The following is a 17,720-nucleotide window of genomic DNA, read 5'->3' on the forward strand; positions in this document are numbered from 1 at the left end:
CCCCTCCCTTTTGAATCCCATTCTCGGCGTACCCATCAGCCCCATCTTGCATCCTAATTCTTGACAAAGCCAGCTCACGAGGGATTGATAAGATCTAATTATAACTATAGTATCCCCCTCTCTTAAAATATCTGAAAGGTATTTAGTACATTGAGTTCTCATAATTAATTGTTGGAATTTTGCAGGGGAACTACTATCCCACTGTATTTTATATCTATGTTCCACACTAGCCTAGATAAAGTCTCTAATGTGGGGACATATAGGTCCAAAGCCATGATAAGAGGCAGGTGGTCACTCATGGTATTATCACCTATGTAGAAATCTGTCACAAAGGGTCTCAGTTCCATAGGGACCAAAATAAAGTCCACCACACTAGCACCCAGGGCAGAGGCATAGGTAAACTCCCCCAAATATGGAAGGTCTTTTAGACCATTTAGCCATACCTTATCAAGGCTGATGCTAAATTTAGCAAAGTCAATACCAGCAGCATGAAGGTGGCAGTCTTTAGAATGTCTATTGAGCAAGCAGATCGGGGGGAGAGCTGAATCCTCATAGATTTCCAATGCCTTATAGAAAACCTGCCTTGAGCTGCCCACCCTGGAGTTCATATCACCCATAATCAGGCCCTGAGCTGAGGGATGCAAGCTTTCTAGAGTTTCTACCTAAGACAAAAGATTGCCCCAGTATAAAGATTGTTGGGCGGAATTAAGGGAAGGGGGAACATAGACATTAACACAAATTAATTTCATCTCAAACACAAGTGTCATTATGGCTTGCACTATGCAGCAGCCCTGCCTTATCTCCACATGACTTGGATTGAGACGTTTTGTGACAAACACAGCTAGGCCTGCTGAAGGGCGTCCCCTAGTACTGACTTGCATGGTGATCCTGACTCCCCGGCCAGTTTTAGGCCTATCAGTTTATTGTCAACTGTCGGCAAAACTTATGCAAGATACCTATATAATAAGCTCAGGGCCTGGGTTAGCTCCCACTGCATTCTCGGACCGGACCAAGCAGGTTTCAGGCAAGGTAAATCGACCATTGACAACTGCCTGATTCTCTCGCATCTTATTGACAATCAAGGCATCAAAGGCAAGGCTGTATGTAGCTTTTATTGATTTAAAAGGGGCATTTGATTCAATAGATAGAGGATTGCTTTGGAACAAGCTTACCTTACTAGGGATAGATAAAAGACTTTTGCTTCTAATCAGATCTCTGTACACCAACACATCCTGTAAGGTGCGGTGCCCCCAATCTGGGACTTTGTCCCAGAAAATAACTACCAATAAAGGGGTCAAACAGGGTTGCATCCTGGCACCTCTACTGTTTAACCTGTTTATGAATGACCTCGCTCCAGCCTTGGAGAATGTTAACAGCCATTGTCCTAAGCTGGGCAACCTTTGGGTGCCACTGCTTTTATATACAGATAACATGGCTCTAATATCTTGCACCCGCGTTGGCCTTTTGAGGTTGCTTAATAAATGTGCTGAATATCTAGCAACCAACAAGCTGGAGATTAATTATACCAAGTCCAAAGTTATGATCTTTGCAAAGAGTTGGAAGTCTTACAGCTGGATCTGTAAGGGTAATAAGATTGAGCAAGTCCGCCAGTTGAAATACTTGGGTATTTAAGCACTCATGGGCTTCCCATCGCAGCTCAGTGCTTAACTTGGCTAAGCTTTCATCGTCAGCAATTGCACGATTTTATCATACCCAGGGCAACAGATATGTTCCGGCCGCCCTGGAGGTTTTCAAAGCCAAGACTGTTACTCAAGTTTTATGTGGTGTTCCGGTCTGGTTCAAGACATTAAATCTAGCTACGGAGCGTATTCAATCTGTTTTCCTTAGGAAAATTTTAGGCATGCCGAGATGTGTCCCTTACTCCGTTTTACGCCTTGAGACAGGTCTTATCAGGTTGAACACAATGGCATGGTTAAGATTTGCAAAGTTTTGGCTTGGCATCCTTTTCAATGTGGTCAATGACAGTCTGATGTTCCAATTGGTATCAGACTTGGTCCTGCCTTGTGGGATCACCATTTTATACACCAAGTTCAAATCAATTGGTCTCGATATGGAGTGTCTGGATACGTTGTGTCAAACAGCAGCATATAGAGTTGTCAGGGAGAGAATCATGGACATTGAATGTCAAGAGCTAATGAGTTTGGCCAACACCTCCTGCTCCCCACTGCACTTTCATGTACCTGTCCAGTTAGGCAGGATGCCATTTTATTTATCCCAGCTGTATAATCCGCAGTTAAGAAGAGCCTTCATGCTGGCAAGATGTAATGCCCTTCCTTCAGCCCTTCTATGGGGCCGGTTTAAAGGGATACCTCTTTCCACAAGGCTCTGTCTTTGTGATCTGAACCATGTGGAGTCAGTTGAACATATCCTTTTGTTCTGTCCCTTGCATAAGACCCAGCGTCAGAAACATCTTATGCCCATCCTAGCGCGCTTCTGGGGATGGGCAGAGGCAGATGTGCTACAAGCACTTTTCTCAGTAGAGAAGGGAGAAACTCTTATCAACATCTCTTGTTTTGTCGCCACATTCATAAGTCCGCAGGAAATGAGACTGGAAGCTTAGCCCTGTATGAGATCAGCTAATGGGGGCACTATTGACTATTGGATTTTTCCTGGGTGTGACAGGCATTTATGGATTATGGACATCTTCTGATCTTATATAAATTTTGAATTTTATTCGTATATTCCTTTGATGTATGTATATGCCAATAAAGGTGACAACAACAACGACTATCCTGCCTCACCCCAGCGCAGTGTCTTTGGTAGAGGCTGTTTGATGGTGTTCTATTTAGATTGTGATTGGAATCTTTAATGGCCTGGTCCTGTTCTTGGATGGCGTCAGTGTCTCACCTCTGCTGGTGGCTGCTGCACAGCCACAGATTGTAGCCACTGTAAATCCGCACAAGCCCAGCAGTTCAGGGGAGACTGGCCAGTGGCCACCAGCAAGGTTCTGCCAGCAGAGAGCTGAGACAGGGGGTTGAGCAACGTCTATCATATTTGCAACTTTCGGCATGATTGCCATGCTGCGGCGCAGTGAAAAATTGCCAATGTGCCAAGGGAGAAACCTGTTTCATATCGAGAAACAGGAATAAAGAAGTACTGGGGAGCTTTCTTCATTCTTCGGCCTGGGTTACGTTTAAATAGCATGCTGTAGGAACTCTTTCATTTCCATGTATGTCGAGTTTCAATTGTTCTGAAAGGACTTGCTATCCGTCACGTTTTGTTCAGAATTCTGTATCAGTTTAATTCACCAGAGCAAGCACTATTTTGCAATAAATACTATGTGATGAAATGTTTGGGGAGGGGAGCGGTCGAGGAAGTGAGCACTGCCTGCTGGGGGACTGTGGCAGTCACTATTAAAGGGTTGCATCTGGACGCAGCCTCCCTGGTCCTCAGAACTCCATCTGAAGGCCTAAGAGCATCACTTCCTGGATTTCCTGAAAAACCAAAGTAACTTTCTGTGCCCTCTGAAGGCCTTGGAAGGCTTTCTGAGGGTTGGGAAGGCCTCACCACCCCCAGAACACGCTCCAGGTGTTTCCTGAGATGTGCTGGTTCTGAGGTATTTACTACAATTTTGTCTAGACATTCATGATACATTTCCTGGACCAGAGAGCCAGAAAAGATGTAAAATACACGTGAGTGTAACAGTTTCCCATGAGCACCGAGATATCACAGCGAGATGCAGTGTTTAGGTTTATGCCATAATTCTCACTGGAAACTGACAACTAGCTAAGTACTCTCCCCTGTTCCATGCTTTGGGCAGATCACATGGGGGCACACAGGCGTTTATAAATTATTATTAAGACTATTTATACTGTATGCAGTAGCTCTCGCTTATCCATGGGGGTTCCATTCCGGAACTCCCCGCAGATATCTCAAACTGCACGTACAGGTGAACACCTGTCCCTCTGTTACCAAAAAAGGGCTGTTATGTTTTAAGGGGAATTATTATATTACCTTTTGGAAACTTTAGGATCGCAGGCTGGATAACAAAACAGCGTAATGCAGAGAAAATCCCTTGTTTAGCTTAAAGAGGAGACTGGGAGAAAGATAACTTTCAATCAAAGATTATATTTTTATTACAAAACACACAAAGGTAAACATAATACATTTCTTGGTTCTAGTACTTGAAAAATGTACCTAGCTTTTATGGTGGTTGCATGTGCTATGTATTTGGTGCATCTGAGAAGGAATCAGAAACAGATAGGGGTCCCTCAATCTGCTAAACCCAGTTTGCTAACTAAAGATGGGGGAAGAAGGGAGGAATAGATGGGGAAGAAGGGAAAGAGTTTCAGAAATGCAGGATAGTTACCTGTCCCGGGGAGCAGTTGGGAAGGGGAGAGTCCTGTGGAGGACCTTTGCCTTGGAGGGGGCCGCCAGAGAGAGAGCCATGTGGTGGAGTTCTCTCTTAAAAGGGGCTTGGCTGACCTGGAAGCTGACCTAGAATGACTGGATGTATCCCAAAGCTGTGCGCATTCTCAGTATACACACAATGGTACACGTGGAGTATGTTAAAAAGTGGAAGGGTCCAGAAATCAGCTATCAGCAAAGGCTGACTCTGGGGGAGGGGGGTAGCTTGCTTCCTGTTGCTACTGGACTTTGGAGTCAGGATGTAGCTTAATGGCTTGCTAGCTACACAATAGATAACAATAAGCAACTATTTACAGTGATTGAGAATACTCTTCCAGATTCCTTGACTGGGGGATGGGTATGTGATTACCATGAGCTTGACTTTACTTGATTACCTGTGTTGAGGATTAATAGGTTTGCATAACAGTGAATGGATCAGGAGGCACAGTGATTAGGTTAAAACAATACAAATTTTTAGGGGACATTTAGGAGAATATAGAGACATTTGCTTGTCCCTAGAGAAAGGAGCTCGATACCATAGTCTTTTGAGACTGAAGGTTGCCAACAACATGAGAAATGAGTGAGCTTATGATTTGACTCTTTTGTGGCCTGTAAGAGAAGTTTTAGGCCTGCATTTTAGTCCAAAACACATAACCAGATATAAAACCACAACTTGGAAGGGAAAAGGGGATTTTCACGTAACACCTCGACCGTCTGGAGACGAGGAAAGCCCGGACCCCCTCCCCTCTGGAGGTAAGCATGACTCCCCTCCCCTCTGGAGGGGTTTCCGAGTTCAGCAGAGGCTGTGGGTGTCTATTCGCGACCTCTGCCGGGCTCAAGCTGAGCTCAGCAGCTCAGAACACATGACTTCCGGTTTCACTGAAAAACTGGAAGTGACACTTTTCATGCCTTGTAAGACATTTGGAGGCCTGGAGAAGCCCTCAGGGGTTTCCCCCGGCCTCCCAATGCCTTAAAAGGAATGAAAAATGTCACTTCCGGTTTCTCGGTTAAATCAGAAGTCATGTGTTTTGAACTCTAAGTCTCTGTCTGACTTCGGTGGAGACCGTGGAGAGACATCGGCAGCCTCTGCTGAGCTCAGAAGAGCCTCCAGAGGCAAGCTCCCCTCACTTTCAGAGGGGACACACATGGAGGACACATGCAGGGGGCTCTGCGGACCCAATCCGTGAATAACCGAATCTGTGGATATGGGATCTGCGGATACAGCAGTCCACCTGTACTGCTTTCCAACAACCCAATTGATTTTGATGGCAGAGATGTATGGCCCAGTCTAATAAGGGCCCCTGCCCTGCCAGAATTCCTGTTCCAACAGTGTAAGATTTTTTATGGCTATTGCAAAATTTGATATGCCATTCCGCACAGTCGGGCTGCCACCATAAGGTGTGTTTGGCTTGTCAGTGGCCCGCACTGCTGGTAAGTCAGTGCAGGGGGGTGACAGATAGTCAGGGGTGGGTGGAACCGGGCAGGGAGGGGGACGAACAGGGAGGAAACCCCCATTTTCTACCAACTGGCAGGCAGGGCCTCTGAGAGGAATTTTATCAGGGGTACAAGTTTCTTTTGGGCTCCTTCGCAAAGAGGGAGGGAGTGAAACAGTATGGGGCGGCAATGGGGGTGGGCGGAATGAAGACAAAACAGGTGGGGGAAAGTGGCAACAGCTGGAATAGTCTTTGGAGCCCAGGTCTACCAGTTTTCCCAATGCAGAGTTCAGATCTGCCTGCCTGCCTGGCGTTAGCAGCTAGATACAGCAATACGGAAACCAAACACACTCCTAAGTCTCTGTAAAATAGAACAACATTGCAGGAGATTAGCACCATTGAACTTAGGCTCACACTGGAATGGAGAGTGTCCTGTGTACAACAAAACGGACTTGTGCAGCAGCTTCTGTCCTGCATTTGTTGCTGAGCTCCACTATACTCTTCATGGTAAGCAGATCCACAAGCCAAAGAGCAACTGTAGCAGGTCGGTTTTCTCCCAGATGTGACCCTGTTCAGGAATATATGCATTCATGGGCCTTGTGGCAGTAGTTGTGGTCATGTGCCCGTGGTAATGCCCCCAGCATTCTGCGTGGGCAGTGAGTCTGGGCGAGATTGGAAAAAGTAAGATCCCAGGAAACTTCTGGGCCCCTCCATTGGCTCCTGGGCCCCCTTTCCGACCCTGGTTACAAATCTACCTCTTTACCCCCTTTGTAGCAATGATGTTGGGAGCAACCAAGACTCAAGAGTCAGGTTGCTGGATGTGGTGCAGGCGCAGAGTCAGAGAGGCAATGAATGAACACGGAGACAGGTTTCAAAGGGGGAGTGGAGAGAGAGAGAGAGAGAGAGAGAGAGAGCTCCTGTACCTGCCTCTCTGTCCACTTTTATTCACTCTTGAAGCAGTACAGTTTACTAACGGTCACTTAATAACAGCACCTTGGTAACACATTCCTGAGGTCTGAGCGCTTCTCCTTATCTCTAATGCTAACTCATCCTGTTTACTAGATAAAAGGCAGTGAACAAGGTCGGCCCAGAGTGTGCTCTGTGCAGAAGCAGATGTGTCTGCTAGGTTGCCAAGTTCACTAAAGCCAAAGCGTGCTTCTACACTGCTACATCTCCTCATTTTATAATTTATATCTAATAAAAAAGGTTATAACCTTAAAAACATTTATAAAACAAGTCTAGGACTTGCTAACTAAACAAAAAGTCCCTAGATTACGCTGTGGGGTTATAAAATGCATAGTTTGACTCAACAAGGGGAAACATTGGATAAAATATATTCTAACAGAATTTTACATTAAAATCACAAGTGGCATCAATTGTTAGAGCACACTTGGCTTAATCAGTTGGCTTTAGGGGGAACATTATTATAATCTAACTAAAACAACATTTTACTTCATTGTCTAGATTGGCTAGAATAAAATTAAAGGTTCTGCTTTTACATATAAAAAACTATTCAGGGGATAATAACACCTTTACATAATTAAAAAAAATATTTTCATATTCAAAACAATTCATTGAGCTTGTTTTCATGAGCACACAAGGTTTGTTATGTCTTTGAGTTCTTTAGTTGTTTACACACTGGAATCAAACAAATTCCCAGCAGCTTGCTGGCTGTGGCTGCGGTGGACAGGCAAAAATGAAATGGTCTGTGCCAAACTGCTCCCAAATGCTATAGGTCATCCTGCCATGCAGGGAAGATGTTTTTGCGAAAGGCACAAGGGTTATGAATAAAAAACAGCAGAAGATTATAGCTAATAAGTTTTTGGTCATCTTTTGCCATCATGGCAAGCAGTTGCTTCTGGGCTTTGGATGTTAGTGTTTTTAGATCTTCCCAGGTTATGGGATAGGCCTTTTGCCTGAGTTTCTTTGTTGGCTGTTCGCTTTTGGGTTGTTTGTGCAACATTAATATCATCTGGAAGTTGGAAATTGGATTTTCTAGGCCTTAATACTACGACATCTTTGGCTGATTTTACACCGTGCTGGCATCTAAGGCATTTCTGTAAAAATAAACACAACAACATAAACCCCCCCACAATGACCCCACCCACAATGTCTCATGTCCCCCATTTTTAATTGTTTAAATAAAAGGGAATTATAGGGTATGCTATATTTTAAAACTATGTTTCAGGTGGTATAAAAGGAAAAAAAGTTCTTTTAAAATATAAACAGGGGCACTGTCTGTTTTTAATGCAAGTGGTTTTTTTTATCACTGCAATTACATACAAAAGGTGGGAGTTTTCTTTTTAAAGGCTGAAATTCACATAACTAAAATAAATAGCAATACATGCATATAGATATGGATATGGCTTAAACTTAAAAACGTAAATAATATTTATTTACTACAATTGGTTTGCTTGAGTTCCACAAGGGTTTATTCCATGTGGAAACAAAGAAGGAGCTCAAGAGCAATGAGGACAAGCATGGACAATTGTTTGTGCTTGTGAAAAAGAGATGGAAAATTATTTAACATTTTTGCAAACTGATAAAATAAAGCATGATAGCTATGGGATCAGAGAATACAACGAATTCACTGATGAAAGAGGGAGGCTTTTTTAAGAGCCTGATTCAGTTTTATTTAACTATGGGGTCAGAAAATCATTTTCTGATGAAACAAGGAGGCTTTTAAAGCCTGGTTAGCTTTGTTACTACCTTTAAATAAAAATCTTAAAAAGGGGGGTATAAATAACTATGGGCAACAAAATAAGGTTTGGTTTGGCTTTAAAACAAATTTTACAAAATAAAAAAAACTTGACAAATTATAGTTAAAACATAATACAAACAACGAATAAATATTTCAAAAAATTATAAACATATTAAATATCTATTATTAAATTAAAAAACTAATTATTTATAACTTTAAAGCTGTGATGACTGCTGTCAATAGGTCAAATGGCTGGTGGCTGCAGTCTGAAAAGGTGTGGAATGAGAGGCACTGGGAAACCATGGCTATGTGAAAAATACTGGACCTGGAGTTGCTGCTTCCTAATGATTGCATTCAGTTTGACTATGGTTACTTGCTTTGCATGTTTCACAGCCTGCACCACTTGTTGTTGGTGCTTTATAAAATCTTTGTGTCTTTGTGATGATCGTTATTATGATGCTTCTTTTTATCTCTAATAGGGAGATGGGACTGCCCTCCAAGGGCACTGGACAAAGCTAAGAGGTCAGCACTGCTGCTAATTCAGCTCTTTGGGCAAACATTTGTAAACTTATAAAGTGGTTTGTGTTTTTTTTGGCCTTTCTTTTAATAAATAATTACTTTTTGCATTAAAAAATGGGGATACAGTGTTTGACTGGTGTTAAAAAGAGATTTGCTTGTGTCACTAGGGCAAACCTGAAATTTTGGGGGGTATTAAATTTTATTTTTTTTAACATACTTAACTAAAACAATTTAATAAGAGGTGGAAAATTTCTACAAATATAAGTTTTTGCTTTTTGTTATGAAAGCAGTGATGGCTTTTTGATAGGACAGCACATTTCTTGATGGACTGAATAAAAAATAAAGCCACTCAAAAATATATACTTGGGTGTCTGTTTTAAAACTACAAAAAACACCTGCGGGGCTATAAATAAAAAACGATTTATAAATTGGAATTTTGCTATAAAGCTACAACAAAAAAACTAGCTTTATGACTTTGGGTACCCACATTCTAACAAATTCTTATCATGTCTGCTAGGGCTAGGTCCTACTATAATTAAGGGTTGGAGCACCTTCTTGCAGTCTTTATTAACATTATTTACAGCAAATTTTAACAGCTGTGTGGGTAGCTTAAAATATAAGCATACTCAATTGATATGTCCTAACAATTGTTACAATTGCACCAGAGTTAGCCTCTGGGGGATGGTGTTACAGACACAGCATAAAAAGAGCTTGCTGTTGCACCCTTTTTTTTTTGGTGCTATATGAAAATCAAACTATTATAAAATTTAAGACAGTTCTTATAAAAAAAATAGAATTTAATTGGGGACTTGCTATGAAGGTATCATCCATTTGCTATACCTTCTAGCAGTCCTTTGGCATACTTTATGCTAGTGATTCCAAAGTCTCTAAGTGCAACCTGCACCTTCCTTAAGACGGAATAAAGGAGAGATTGCCAGGCTCTGATACCCTGCTCCTGTCCATTTTTACCTTGCACTACAGGGCAAATCATTGACAGCTCAAAAAAATTTTCTGCTGTCAATTTTTCTAATTTCATGGCTTTTTGGGCTATGCCCTTCACAAGGGAGGGCTGTTTGTTTAGGGATAATGTCTAACTGCTCTTTTTGTTCCTATGGAGGTGAAGCAGAGGGGAGAAAAAGAGAAATATAAGCTGGTGCGGGAGGGTTTTTAGAAGGAACACTGTTTATTTCCTCTAATTGCCCTTGTTTTAACTCTGTGACCTCTCGAGAGGAAACAGGGTGCTGCGCTTTGCGAAGAAAAAAGTGTAAATCATTACGATGATGTGTCTGTGCTGCTGATACTATACTTACCGGGATCCTGAAGGATGAATGAGCTCTGTAACCCATGCCGGGCGTGGTAAGTTAGCTTTTGTGTGGCCCCACGGCTGGGCGGCAGATGTTGCAATGATGTTGGGAGCAACCAAGACTCAAGAGTCAGGTTGCTGGATGTGGTGCAGGCGCAGAGTCAGAGAGGCAATGAATGAACACGGAGACAGGTTTCAAAGGGGGAGTGGAGAGAGAGAGAGAGAGAGAGAGAGAGAGAGAGAGTTCCTGTACCCGCCTCTCTGTCCGCTTTTATTCACTCTTGAAGCAGTACAGTTTACTAACGGTCGCTTAATAACAGCAGCTTGGTAACACATTCCTGAGGTCTGAGCGCTTCTCCTTATCACTAATGCTAGCTCATCCTGTTTACTAGATAAAAGGCAGTGAACAAGGTCGGCCCAGAGTGTGCTCTGCGCAGGAGCAGATGTGTCTGCTAGGTTGCCAAGTTCACTAAAGCCAAAGCGTGCTTCTACACTGCTACACCCTTCTCCTAGGCCCTGCTTGCAGGGCTTTTGAAAATTACTTATGGAGATTTTCCCTTCATATTTTTCTCTGCAGTTTTGTTACATTTATTCTCAATTTGTCTATTTTTTGTTTGTTTTTTGAGCTGCTTTACTGATGACGATTGTTGCATCTTCTTGTTTTTGATTAAAGCATATTTTAGAAATTTGTTTAAATGCATCACCCAGATGGCCCAGTTGGGTTGAAATTAAGTATATAAGTCTAAAACAAATAGGAAAAGAATACCGTAGATACTCGCCTAAAAGGCGAAAGATTCATGCCTTGAAATCCAGTGTGGATTGCCTCTTCGTCTTATCTCCGGGTCACTGAGGAGCTTGGGTGGTCTAAGGGTATCGCGGCAGCTATCAGAAGCCCAGAAGAGCTTCCCTCTGGTTTGCAGCGCCCCTCCGTTTGCTGCTGTGCTTCTTTGGCTGCTGGAGACTGCAGCCTGTACTTGCGGGCATGAGGGGAGCAGTCAGGACCCCGGAGCTCTCTCTTTTGTTCTGCAAAAGGAACAGGCTGCAGCCCCAGCAGGATGCAAGCTGCAAAGCCTTGCTTTGCAAGACTTTGCAGGAGCGTGGGACTGGGAGCACCAGGTGGACAGGCTTGCCTAAGGAGAAAGTGAGGAGCTACACATGGTAGCAGCAGTGGCTGCATTAGAAATCTCTCCAATTTGTGCTTTCTGCTTGGAAGGCAGGGTATGGCAATCCCTTTTCCTTCCACTCAGTGTTCCTCGCTTGTGCTTTTGTTCTGGTTATTTGCACTGTAAAGATAAGATAAAGTCTATCTGCATTGTAAAGAGGTACATACCTACACTTTCCTGAGAGTAAGCCCCATTGACTGTAATGGGACTTACTTCTGAGTAGACATGCATAGGATTCAGCTCCAAGGGCTTTTGCGCTGCTGTTGCTGTGATGTCTATGTAGAGATCTTCCCTCCCTCACACCTTCCCCCTGTTTTTGCACTAGTATTTATGTAGATCTGCCCCCCGCACTTTCATTTGTTGGTTCTGAGTGTGCAAGGGCTTTTGCCCTGGTGTTGCTGTGATGTCTATATAGAGATCTTCCTCCCCCACACCTTCCCCCTGTTTTTGCACTAGTATTTATGTAGATCTGCCCCCCCCACTTCCATTTGTTGATTCTGAGTGTGCAAGGGCTTTTGCCCTGGTGTTGCTGTGATGTCTATATAGAGATCTTCCTCCCCCACACCTTCCCCCTGTTTTTGCACTAGTATTTATGGAGATCTGGCTCCCCCTCTTCCATCTGTTGGTTCTGTGTGCAGGGGCTTTTGCACTGGTGTTGCTGTGATGTCTATATAGAGATCTTCCTCCCCCACACCTTCCCCCTGTTTTTGCACTGGTATGTATGGAGATCTGCCCCCCCCACTTCCATTTGTTGGTTCTGAGTGTGCAAGGGCTTTTGCCCTGGTGTTGCTGTGATGTCTATATAGAGATCTTCCTCCCCCACACCTTCCCCCTGTTTTTGCACTGGTATGTATGGAGATCTGCCCCCCCCCCACTTCCATTTGTTGGTTCTGAGTGTGCAAGGGCTTTTGCCCTGGTGTTGCTGTGATGTCTATATAGAGATCTTCCTCCCCCACACCTTCCCCCTGTTTTTGCAGTGGTATGTATGGAGATCTGCCCCGCCACTTCCATTTGTTGGTTCTGAGTGTGCAAGGGCTTTTGCCCTGGTGTTGTTGTGATGTCTATATAGAGATCTTCCTCCCCCACACCTTCTCCCTGTTTTTGCACTTGTCTGTATAGAGATCTGCTTCCCCCCCCCACTTCCATGTACACAAATGTATTTTATGATCTTTTACTTTATTTTTAATAAATTAGATGGTACAGTTCTTAGATAACAATTACTGGACATTTTTCAGGATCTGGCCTCGAGTAAAATCAGACAAAATTATAGTCAGACACCTCCCTAAGTTTAACCCCCAACTTATCTGAGGGTCATAGCAAATCCCATGATTTGGGGCTCAAAACCTGCCCTCGTCTTATCTGTGAGATCAACTTATAGATGAGTGTCTGTGGTAGATGCTCCATTAAATTGACCTGCTCTGCATTATATGCACACAGTCCATATTAACAAGGCCATCTTCCACCAATAGGTAAAGACCTGCCGTATCAACAGCATCTATTCACGCTGCAAAGAACCAGAGCACTGGTGGGAAATTCGGAGCCTTCTCAGGCACAGTGCTGGGTGCCAAGATGCCTGCTGGACAGAGTAAGTTCAGTGTAGGAGTGGGGGGAGGGTGGGAAGGGGTTGGAGCAGGGAGAAGATGGGCCAAGGGATGGGCAGACAGAGCCTGGGAGTGGGGTGGAATCAGCAGCCCTGACCATTCCCGGTCCTGATCAATGTGCACAGGTCAACGTGGACTTCATCCAGACATATCGCTGCCGCAGATCTGAGTTGACTCAATGTGGCTGCTGGGACATGCCCCAAGTTGATCTTCATGAGCAAAACGCCCTGGCCGGATGCAGGGCTTTGCCGGCAGTGCTGCATCACTGCTCAGTTGTTTAGTTGGGATCTAACTTGTAAAATAGTGGAAAGTGTAAACTACACTGGAGTGTAATAGTGCCCTTGAGCACCGAGATATCACAGCCATGGAGTGTTAAGGTTTATGCCCTAATTCTCAGTCTGGAGACTGACAAGTGGCTCAGTGCTCTCCCCTGTTCTCTGCTTTGGGTAGAACATATGGGGGTGCCCAGTTAAGCATTTGCAAATTCTTCTTAAGAATATTTATACTGTATACTGCTTTTCAACCATCCAATTGATTTTGATGGCAGAGATGTCCAGAGGGGAAGCTGGGGGCGAACCTTTCCCTCTTTGCCTGGGTTTCTAGCACATGGGCTTCAGAAGTTCCGTGGTGGCGAACAGTGCCCGAACCCTCCTTCACAGGGCTGCCAGGCTGGTGTCCCAGGGTTCGCAGGCTGCCTCCAATCCATCAGGGAAGAAGGGCTGCTCGACAGCATTGAAAAGAACGCTAGTAGCACTGAGAACTGTGCACCAGTGCCTCCTCAGTGGTTGCGGCCTGCAAAGTTCCTGTGCCTGCCTCCTGTGCCTGCCCTTGCCCAGGTTGCCCAGAGATAGGGGGGACTTAAGGGTCGCTAGATGGAGGTTGTTTCATTGGGCAAGTATTTTTACGTCCAGGGGTTCAGCTGCAGAGACCCCTTCTCCACACAACTGGAGACACAGTCTGAGGAGTTTGTATCAGACGCAGCTGATACAGACCCCTTCGCTGTTTCCTTACAGGTCTGGTGTTTCGTAGACGGCGATCACATTCAGCGCAAGTCTGGCCTGTCTGCCAACCACGTAGGTGTTGCTCGTCAGTCCTGCTGTGGGGTCTGGGTTCTGGCGATGGTGTGGGCCAGGGATGCCTCCTACAGGTGGTGCCACTGCGCCTTGCCCCAGTGCCACAGGTTGCCCCATGGAGTATCTGTGGGGGTGTGGCCCCAGGTTGCAACCAAACTGCATGGGGGCTGGGGACTAAGTGCCCACGGAATTCCTGTCCTGACACACTCCCGGCTGACTGGGGTCAGGGTTTCAGTCCCAGGGTCCAATGCCAGCTCCTCAGCTCTGGCACGGCTCCTTTCACACTGGGGGGTGGGGGTGGAGTTAGACTTCTTTCCCTCCTTCAGGTTATGGCTGAGAGCTCTGGGCTGGCTGGCCCGAGTCTGTGCCATTGCTACAGGCTATCCTGGGAGCTTCAGCAACCAGTCTCTCAGTCCATGCTGGCTGCTCCATCTGAGCTCCATCTGAGATGGTTCAGGCAATCTGGGCCTGGGAGGGGGGTGGAATCGGCAGGGACCTGGCATGCCATTCTGCGCCGGTGAAGCACCATGTCATGAAGTCCAGTGACCTGGAAGTGCCATAACACTTCTGGGTCACTAGGCCTTGGAACCTAACTGGGACCTCTTTCTGAGTCCCGCATAGGCTGCAGGCCCTGGTATGTTTCAAGGGCACTTCCGGTTTCAGTGAAAACCCGAAATGGTCTTTAAAACCTTCTGGGGCTTTCTGAGACCCATAAAGTGGTTCCCTTTGAGAAAACATATGGGAACCACTGAACTAGGGACATGTAATGGTATTCTTATTTCTGTTCAATCATTACAGATATAATGAAAGCGAGAAGCGTTAGCGCGCCGGGTCTGTTAATACGGAACAGACAGGAGAGCGTGGTTCCGTACAAAGGTACGTTGGCAGAATGGGGCTTACAGCAGCAACTCTCCCAAAGCCAAATATTGCACCAGCCAGTGAAGTCAACCCCAGCTTATAACAGGGTGAAGAGTGTGGGAGCCGACATAAGTGCGCTAGTTCCCAGACACCCAGATGTTTTTGTGAAGAGGCTCCAACATGCGGGTTTTTACAGAAGCTTAACTGTTTTGGCAGTGATTGTGGTCTGGGGAATAAAAGGAGAGGCTGGGCCCTACTAATGTTTGTCTCTTGCAGGAATACACACCTTGCAGGTAGGATGACTGAGCTCCAGTAATTTCCTTGTGAATGTGTTTGTCTCTTCTCAGTAAATCATCGTAGACCTATGCTTTCGCTTTGGCTGCAGGGATTTGTGGTCCTGATGCTGTTTTTTGGTGAGTTTCTCAAAGGTGCAGTCTAAATACGTTTTACCTTTCCAATGTCAATTTAAAAAAAACAACTGTTCTCATTTTCTGTTTGATTCAGACAGTAATAAATGCATTTTGTGTTTCCCTTTAGGATTTCTGGAATTTGTGTGCATCATCTCCCGTTTGCCGTATGCACTGCAACTGGATGCACTGCTGAGGTAAAATAGCTTAACCCATGAACACAATGCAAATGGTTGTTTGGACTATAGAAACAATGGTAAGCCTTGATCGTTCAACTCCAAGGAGGAAAAAACCCAGAGATTGAGGGCCCAATTCTGTCCAACTTCCCATGGTCTCCCTATGCCTTACAAGGCATTAAAAATGTCACTTAGGTTTTGACAAAAAACCAAGAGTCATGGTGTTTTGCTTGAAATAGTTATTCTGAGGCCTGCAGAGGCTCAGAATACCCTTGGGAGATAGATACAGGATCCATGGATTTGGGAGCTGCAGATAAAGGGATACTCCTGTATTTTAATACTGACCTCCTTCCTGTGGAAATGAAATGAAGGAGAAAAGAGGTTTGCTTTCCCTTGTGGAGGAAGCCCGTCTTCCTTCCTTACCCAGAAGGATGCCAGAAAGTGTAAGAAAAGGGAAAGACAAGCAAGTAATTCAAATATGCCACCAGTCTTTGAGGGGGGTCCTTGGACTGTTGGCACCTGCAAAAGGGCATCACTGTTTCTTTCATACGTTGAAAGGCAGGCCTAGAAAACCAGATATCCATTCCCATGGTGTATGAATCTGGAAAGTCTAACCTTTTCTTCCTCTTCATCAATGCAGAAGAAAACTTGCTTTAGACACCCCTCCCCCTTAACTGCTGGTCTAGATGAGCCACTGTGCCATTTCAAATTCATTCCCATCATCTGAGATGTACAGCCTACCAGGTGTTCCTGGACGGAAGCTTTGAAAACTGTAGCAGGGGATTACTTGACCGAATGTTCCCCTGTGTTAGCAGTACCACCTAGAAAACGAGGTGGCAAGAAGGTGGATTCCCCCCTTAAATTCTGCAGGGCATGCTTGTTCCTTCTGCGCAGGATGTTCCTTTTGTGGGGAAACATTCAGACTTGAAATCCCCCACCTGCGGTTTGAAGTGGTAGAGTCCAGGAACAGTCCGAACCCACTGAACTGTTTTGCTTTGTCTTCTCTTTTGATCTTTTGGTGATCTTTGCTCTTTCCTGCACAGGCGCAGGAGTGAGACCTTAGAAAATTTTGAGAGAACAATTGTTGATCTCAAACACAAGGTAGCTGAGACCCGGAGTGCCATGGATGACCTAATAAAGCGCGGTGAGGCATTTGAGGTGGGTCACCTAAAGCCGGGGGTTTTTTTCCTGTCACTTTTTCAAAGATAGCTGGGTAGCCCAATCCGGAGCTGCCTGGAGCACCAAAAACGGCTGCCACGGACTCCTCTACACCACCTCCTTGGGATAAGGGGACATTCATCCTCTTCCCCTGGGCAAGGGAAGTAGCCCTGCAGTGGGGCTACTCAGTTCTGCGGCGGCTCCAGAGCCGGCACAGAATTGGAGAGCTGAGCGCCACTGGTCCCACCCTCCTCCCACCCCTCTGCCTTCCCCGCCACACCTCTTCCCCGCACCCCCACTCACCTCTCCACCACCTGGGCAACCGCCGGATGCGGGCCAGCAGCAGAGCCGGCCCAGCGCAGGCTCGCCCTGGGCTAGCTCCAGCATTGTGCCTGTGGCCAGGGCTTGCAAATGTGCTTTATTTGCAACAGTGCATGCTGGCAATGAGCTGGCACGCACTGTTCAGGATCCAGCTCTCAGACTGCTGTAAATTATACATGGAATTGATGGAGGGCCCAATCCTGTCCACCTTTCCAGTGCCAATGAAGCTGCACTGCAGCCCTGAGCTAAGGACAAAAATGTTTGCTTACCTTGAGGAGACCTGCCCCCCCCCGCCACCACAGGATGCAGCGCCCTCTTCATTGGGACGGGAACCTTGGATAGGATTGGGCCCTGAGGCAAAGTTCTGAGTGTGGCTTGGCAGTTTAGAGCTTTTATCCATCCATGTAAGCCAAGATGATACAACATGATTGAAGGTTAGATACAGAGATGCTGAAATGATAAATTAAAAGATATTGTAGGGCTGAGCTGTGATCAGGGATCACAAAAGCCTTAAGCCGCTAACTGGGTTTCATACTTGGTTGCATGTGATTGCAGTTAGATGTGATGCATGGATATCCCAATTTTGCTCTTCCGCTCTTTCCTTTCCTCACATTCTGAATGTCCTGCTTGGTTGGGTGA

This window comes from Tiliqua scincoides, chromosome 1 (assembly GCF_035046505.1).
Source record: "Tiliqua scincoides isolate rTilSci1 chromosome 1, rTilSci1.hap2, whole genome shotgun sequence".
Classification (NCBI taxonomy): domain Eukaryota; kingdom Metazoa; phylum Chordata; class Lepidosauria; order Squamata; family Scincidae; genus Tiliqua; species Tiliqua scincoides.